The sequence below is a fragment of the Euphorbia lathyris genome, chromosome 9 (assembly GCF_963576675.1).
Source record: "Euphorbia lathyris chromosome 9, ddEupLath1.1, whole genome shotgun sequence".
Lineage (NCBI taxonomy): Eukaryota > Viridiplantae > Streptophyta > Magnoliopsida > Malpighiales > Euphorbiaceae > Euphorbia > Euphorbia lathyris.
This window is the reverse complement of record NC_088918.1, coordinates 81,157,278-81,165,000: the sequence shown is the minus strand read 5'-3', so window position 1 is coordinate 81,165,000 and position 7,723 is coordinate 81,157,278. Positions and strand designations below refer to the sequence as shown.

Below are 7,723 nucleotides of genomic sequence, written 5' to 3'. Positions count from 1 at the left end.
TATTTCTGTTCTAGAGGTGTTTGTTTGTGTCTGTATTTTGATTGAGTTGCTAGTACTAGGGTACGTCTTCACAACTTAGGGATTTTGGTTGCTTCCATAGCATTTGGGGTTTTTCTAGATTCATCGATTTAGGGTTGTTCATACTATCATCGATGAAGAATTGAACATATTTGAAGGTGCATTCTCTGTCTGAAACTCAATTCGTTTTTGTCTAACATGGTGATGAATTTATTTTGCATTTCATGCTTAACTAAGAATCACTAATTTCCATACAGTATGCTTATCTTAGATTGGCTGGGTTGCATGAAAAGTTGGGGATAAATTTATCAATGAGTTTTCATTTCATACTTCTCTATTGTCTTCGAGGTGATTCACGCTGCATATTCTGTTCAATGCTCTTTGCATCAGTTGATTTTGTAAGCACATGTGGCTAGAGGTTGAGTATGACATTGTTTATATAGCTCTGGTGTGATGAGTAAAATGTTATCATTGGTGCTATGACATTGTTTATGTTATCATTGGTGTAAGTGTAGTTTTTGGGTGTTTGTTTGTTTCTCTTAATGTTGTTTTAATTAAACCCCAATTCAGACTCTTGAGATGGAATGAAATTTTCTCATGTGGAATTTTCATGATATCTTTATCTTTTTTGCAGTCTCGCCCAATTGGAATTTCTCAACCAATTAATGGTCATGATGAGCATGGTCCTAGCCTATGAGTACTAATGTCTCTCTATGTTTATGTGTGCAGTGTTCATTTCCAATCTCTTTTTCACTCGTATCTCTCTGTATACATGTGTTTGCACTTGTGCATTTGTATTTAAATTGTCAATTAAACTGTCTTGCACTTTTGTACTTCATTTGTGGAAATGATGAAGTATCCTTCCTTTCTATGCTCATTTCACTTCCATGGTACTAGTTTATTATAAAGGTTTACATGTTTCTTTTAATGGGTGAAATTTTTAAATTTAACTAGGAGAGGCGTTCATCTCTGTAATTTGTTTAATAACCATTAAAAGAAACTGTTATATCTATAACTCAATACTGCTATTCTTTTTTTTTTTCTCATGCGGCAATTGCATTCTTCTACTTACAGGTTCGCCACTGTCTTCTCTCCCTGGTGAATTCAAGTGAAAGTTATCATGAGTTTCACTGGAAATATGTACTATATGTGCTAACTGTTTAAGTTATTATTTTTATTCTCTGTAGATGCGGCTTTTTCCTACTCAGTCAGAGTATGCGGATCGTCTTGCTGTTGCTGTAGGTGTATCCAGCTTTTCTCTTTCTTTTATATTGTTTTTCTTCTATCGCTTGAATGTGATTGTTATCTTGCTTCGTTTTAGCTGAAATGCCAGTATCTTAGTTCACTTTAACTGTTTAATATTGTTATGGAAATTACAATGAGGTAAGGAGTGTTTAAATATGCGTTACTGTAGTTGTTGAAGTACATATGATGAGAAATTTGCATTTTTCTTGTGCTGGTTTAATTTTTTAACTTCATTTTTATATATGATTGATAGAAATTAATAATTTATATCATACTTAGAGCTATTTAGATTTCTTACTGTACAATGATGAGTCTCTATCTCACCTTTTCGCAGCTGTCTGTCTCACCGTGTCTTCGAAATGATCTTCACGGGATCCAGAGCTTCTTTCGCTCCTAATAGGTCCTTCTCTACCACTGGTCATTGACATGTTGAATGTAAGTTTATACCCTTTCACTATTCGAATTTCATATGTTTGGTTCTATTCCATGCAACCAGATTCAGATTTCCTGAACTGCAGTTGATATCTTTTTATTTATATATTTGGAAGAAAGTGAGCACTATTTCCCATTGAGTACCTTACTGACATTGTATCAGAAACTGAAGTTAAACAAACCCTCAAAACAGGTAGAGAGAATGGTTTCCAAGAACATAATAAACTAGTCAGATACATACATTATAACTTCACATGGATTCCTTTTTATTCCTTTTTATAACATACATTGTATCAGATCTGTTTCAGTTTCAAATAGCTCCTAGTTGCCTTTACAAATTTATGTTATTGGTAATAATACTCTGCTTTAAAATATCAATTCTACGAGCGATGGAGCATCGAATCCAAAAGTGAAGTGAGTCTCATTGTCTCATCTCTAAGATGTTTTGTTGTTTCAAACTGCAATCTAAGGGAAGTGAGTCTCATTTTTCTGCTAAACATAATGCTAAATTCATTTAAGTAGCTTATTATCCTTTCTTGTTGTTGAATTGCCCAAGTCTTACTAAGCACCTATGACTCTTGTTCTTTGTTCTTGGCTAACTCTTTGATTTGTTTGCCCAAGTCTTAAAATTGACTGCTTGTTGAAATTATTGTTGCAGGAAAGAGGAGAAACTGTACCACCTCAAGATTCATTTGATGTGGTTCTAAAGGGTAAATAAATGTATTGTTACACTTGTTCTGACATTGTTAAGGTAATTCTTCTGTTGCAAAAACATCTTTTGTTTCATAACCGCATAAGTTCATGATACATGTTATTTTACTTGCGTCAATTTTAGCATGACAATTTCCACCACTGCAACTATATTATGCCTTCTGGCATATTTATGATGTAAGCGATAAATGTAATTCTAGATTTCTTTGACCATTCGAGGAGTTCAACAAGCATGATAAAGGACCAGCCGAGTATATTAAGCATTGGAGATGAATTAAACCAAAAACAGGGGCACCATAAATGCCTCTTAGAGTTTATACTGTTGAATATCTGGTTTAAATGCTTAAGATGTTTGGAGTGACTTCTAGGTATGCCTCTTTTCTTTGTTTTGTTCTGCATAACTTATAGCATCTAATAGAAATCCTTTGCCTTTTATACTCTAGTGAAGGACCTTTGAATTCTTTAGGAGGAAGAGAAGTATATTAAACTGTTATTACTGAAATGGAAATAACCACGGTGCACTTGCTCAGGTAGTATAAGTATTGTAATTGGATAAGGTTAACCATTTAATCTGGGTTCAATTTGTGAGGATGGGAATGCAGCTGTATTTAAAATGCTCGGTGCAACCTAGCCTGGTTAGTTGCTGTCAGGCCTAGGATACCAGACGATATAGACCAAAAATAATTATAGGAAGAGAGTTAAGAAGTTAGTTGAAAGTACTTTTAACAAATGTTATTTACTAATGGAATTTGATTTTTGTTTAGTTTTTTGGTTTTATCATGTGTAATGGCTAGAGGTTGTGATAATTTCATTTTTGTTTCTCCAAGAATTTTACTTATATAGATGGATTTGGAAAGATAAAGATATAGACGGGAGGTTTTGGTGTTAAGTTACTATGGAGTCGTTATCTTTTGGATGGCGACTTGCTTGGATTCTGTTTATTTATGTTTGAAATATTAGTTAGCATGGAGAAACTTTGTTCACTTGTAATTTCAGGTTTTCAAATCTCACTCAAACGAATTCAGTATGCTACTACCTAGATTTCTGTTAACAGTATAGAAAACGACTAGGCTCATTTTACTTTGAACTGAACTGTATAACTTGAGACTCGATCGGTTTAGCTTGCTTGCTTTCATCAACCAGTGGAATTGACCCAGGATAAGGGGAGTGGATAAATTGACAATAATTTGTGGTAATTGCATTTTAGGACCAAACTAGATGTGCACTTTAGATAGCTGGTATCTTTAGCTTTTATGGATAAGACTTATGGATTGGCTGAGAAACAATATGCTTTAATTTACCTTTATGGGTAATAGAAAACATACATCTCTTGATCATTTATTCAGTGAAAGGTCGTAATTCATTCTTTTACAAATGTAGGTGTTGATTCAGTTGGGAGTTGCTTGGGGTGAAGATGAAATAGCATATCGTCTTTGTTGCCTACATTGCATATGCAGCAAAGTCTAAAGCTGGACCAGTTTTCCAGGTTTGGAATGCTGAAACTGGAAACTACAATATTATTGAGTTACATTGTGCATTACCATGGTTTAGATTGGTAAATTTTGATGTTTAATAGACCCATTAGACTATTCATCTTAAATCTACATGACAATGCAAGCAAAAACACTCATTGCTAGTCTAGTTTTGGCCCTTGCTACTTTGGTATATACATATGTTTGACCATCTACATATCAGTATTTTAGGTTTTTAAGAGTTGGTCTCTAGGTAAATAACGTGTTTATGTTGTACCAACTTGCCTATTAGTAGTCAATTGACAAGGCCACAAATATTCCGTGCTCCTTTTATTTTCTTCCTCTTGTATCTCTTAATTCATTTTCATCGTAAATAATAAAGCCAATCTGAAAGACTTTCTGTTATGGAGGACTTATTCCTCATCATGGTAAATGTCAACAGTTAAACACCTAAATTTAGTAGGGAAAAATGAAAATATTGATTCTTATACTCGGCTCAATGTCTACATTTTAGTCCCTCTAGTTTAATTTGATAATACTATAGTAATTCGCAATTTCATATGGCATATAGAGGAGGAACTGGCAGATGTAATTCAACAGTTCAACTTTAATTTTATACTAAACAACCAGGGGTTACGACATATTCCCCATGACAATCTTAAAACTCATCAACCACAAACAGAACAATCTCCCTACGCCCTCTCCTCTCAATTACTAAGTACAAAAATGCTTTAATACTTGGATCATATTCCTTATGGTTCCAAAATGGCTTCAATTTTCTTGCTCTCATAGATGTGTCATATCAGAATTTTATGGATGACAATATTAAAACCAAAAGGAAAGAAAAGTAGTATATAGATCGGTGAGCTCAACGAAAAGAAAAGGAATATATATAGCTCAAATATGCTGAACATTAGGACACATGTAATGACCAGGTAACTTATGGTTCTGCATTCAATTGCTGAATTCATGTGTTCCCAGTGATCTAGTCTGAGATAACGTTTTTTAGGTCTTACTGGCAATTCATAATATGTCTGGTTCTGATATAATTTTCTGATGGGAATGATAGGAATAATAAGAATATTAGAGAGAGAAAGATAGCAGATATGAAGAAGGAGAATTTTTAAGTAATTCTTCATATTTGTTCATTGATAGATCTTGATTACAATTGTGTAAGTTTACAGCAGACTATCACAACGTATTAACTAAACAGCAGATCAACTTAACATTTAACAAATTAATATAAACCTGGCTAATAACCAATTCACTCAATTTTCTCATTTCTTCTGCTGTACATAACAGGTTCATATTGTTGTTTCTTAACAATTAAAATATATTAGTTCCTATGCTGGCCAGAATTTTAGATGGGGGAGTTTCATAGTACCCTTTGCTCACAAATTAACATATTTTACAAGATTAAGAAGAAATTAGTTTAAATTCTTGGATTCTCACTTTGTTACATAGCTTTAAGGACCTGAAAATGTTATTGCAAAGGACAATGCAAGGGTTCACTGAAATGATTGTCAATTTGATGAAGAGTCAACATCTGTTTGAGTCCCAAGATTTCCCATTATACCCTCTCAGGTATGTCGTTTTGATTTTTTTCGCTTTCAATCTCACCTTGCATCCTATTTTCTGCTTGTTCTGTTGCTAATTAATTTGATGAAATGTCTTACTGAGTTTAAAAGTTGTTAATTGAATTAATTACAATTATGAATGTCCCCTTTTACAGGAATAATCTAAATCAATTTTCGTACAGATTATTTGGCAATTTGCAGTCTTTTGTTACAATTGTGAAGGTGCATTGTTAGTATTCTAGCATATTATAGCTTATGTACTATACATCATATGACGTATTGTATCATATTTAGTATCAAATTTAGTTTTGTATTCTAGATACCTTGTAACGGCTTATATTATTATTTGCATGTTGGACATTTGTATTTTCATTTGAAGGAGTTGAATACAATTTGCCTGGGTTTGATGACTGTAACATCTTTGTTTAACTAATTAAAGAGTCTTTGGGTTGAAATTGAAGTGCTTAAACCAGTGATCAATTACAAATGTGGAGAAGCTAGGGATATCATAGAGTATTTATGACGAGGACAACTTGATGCAGTTTTTGTGTGGTTTAAATAGTGATTATGACCTTGTTAGGAATCACTTCTGTTGATGGATCCACTTCCTACAGTCAATAAGGCTTGATCTATGTTATTTCGCATTGACAAACAAAATGAGGTTTCCTTCATGGATTCAACTGAGTTTGTTAATACAGCCACAGGCTCCAAGGCATATTCTTCAGTGAACAAGCGTGTAGATCTAACAAGACAGAGACTGATAGAAGTGGACTGGCCAAGTATTGTCATATATGCAAAACAAATATGCATGATAAAATTACTTTTTTCTGCAATCATGGTTATCCTGAACGATGGAAATGTCCTAATTTGGGCTCCATTTCCTACTATTGATGCTACATGGGAGTATCAAGCTACTATTGTAGCTCAATTTCCAGATCGAACACATTCTTGGGGACAAGAATGCAGTAAATGAAGGGGTATTGTCACATACAAGCGGAGGAAAATGACAAGTCCAGGGACGAAATTGAGTATTTGATATTAGTTTTTATTCTGTTATTGTTATTTTGTCATGCGTTTTTTCTTAAAAGCTAGATGCTATTAGTATCTGCTGGTATTAGTTTTGGATAGTAGTCCAGCTGTAAATATCCAAAACAACACTGTAACCGTTTCTTTTGTCTTTTCTCTATTTAGAGAAAACTTTGATGTGTAAGCGGAGCATTCTTGACATTAATGAAATCTACTCTTCTCTCTTCTTCTTCTCTCTTTCTCTTTCTCTTTCTCTTTCTCTTCCTTACTTAATCTAATTCTTTTTCTCACAAAATTCTGACACCAGAACGGTAGTTCGGACAGTTTGCTTTTAGGGTTTCATAGCAACTCCTTATGTTGCTTCTATACTACAAGTTGCAGATGTGTTTACAAAGCCACTTAGCTCACTATAGATGAAGCCTAACATGGACAAGCTTGGAATGATTTCAATCGCATCTCCAACCTGAGAGGGGGTGTTAGAATTGTGAAGGTGCATTGTATCAATCATATGTAGTATTATAGTATAGTACACCTTATGTACAGCTAGTAGCAAATTTAGTTTTGTATTCTAGCTACATATGATGATGTACGGTTACTTTTATGATCATTTCATTTCTCTCTTCTTCCTTTATTTCAGAGATTCACAAGTTTAAGAGATGGTGACCTTCAAAACAAAGAGGAAAATCAATGGAAAGGCAACATTTTGGAATAAGTCAATAATAGCAGGCAGCCAGTTGATAATCATTAGCTATTGTATTTTCACAACATCTTTCTCTTTTATTTTCACAGCGTCTTTCTATTTTAATTCCACAGCAACTCAGGTATTTGTATTTTCACCCTCTACATCTCGTACATTTGTGCCTCAAATGATTGAAACTGTAAATAATTGGTTTGTCTCCCCTCTTATCATTCTACTGTACTGTGTTTTATTAGGTTCTTCTTCGAATAACTATCGAACTTTCAATTTCACCCAACTGTTCTCTCTACATTCATGATTGAAGTTCTGGTTGTATTTTTAGTACTAATTTCTATAATATGGTTAAGCAAACTATAATATGTGATCTGTTTCATTTTGCATTTTGAGCCTAGTTGTTTTCCATACTAGTTATAAATGGAATGTCTATGATGATAAATTACACTCATGCCTTATTCCTGTGTCATGTCTCTAACATTTTGATATATTCAGAGCTTTGACCAATCTACCGGAATTCTCCGACAGACAAGCCATGGTCGGAGTCTCCG

At 33.7% G+C, this 7,723-nt stretch overlaps 1 long non-coding RNA gene across 8 annotated transcripts in view; it reads left to right on the top strand.

The window, feature by feature from the left end:
• The window catches only part of LOC136205451 (uncharacterized), a 6,994-nt gene extending 286 nt beyond the window's left edge, over window positions 1–6,708 (top strand). Inside the window, exons 2-6 of one of the 8 annotated variants that reach the window (XR_010675959.1) lie at window positions 653–715; window positions 1,093–1,256; window positions 1,598–1,698; window positions 2,354–2,774; window positions 3,787–6,708. This is a non-coding gene — a long non-coding RNA (uncharacterized lncRNA). Of the gene's footprint in view, window positions 1–652; window positions 1,257–1,597; window positions 1,699–2,353; window positions 2,775–3,786 lie in introns of all 8 variants that reach the window. The other 7 variants (XR_010675956.1, XR_010675954.1, XR_010675958.1 and 4 more) reach the window with 7 other exon arrangements.
• The last annotated feature ends 1,015 nt before the right edge of the window (window positions 6,709–7,723 follow it).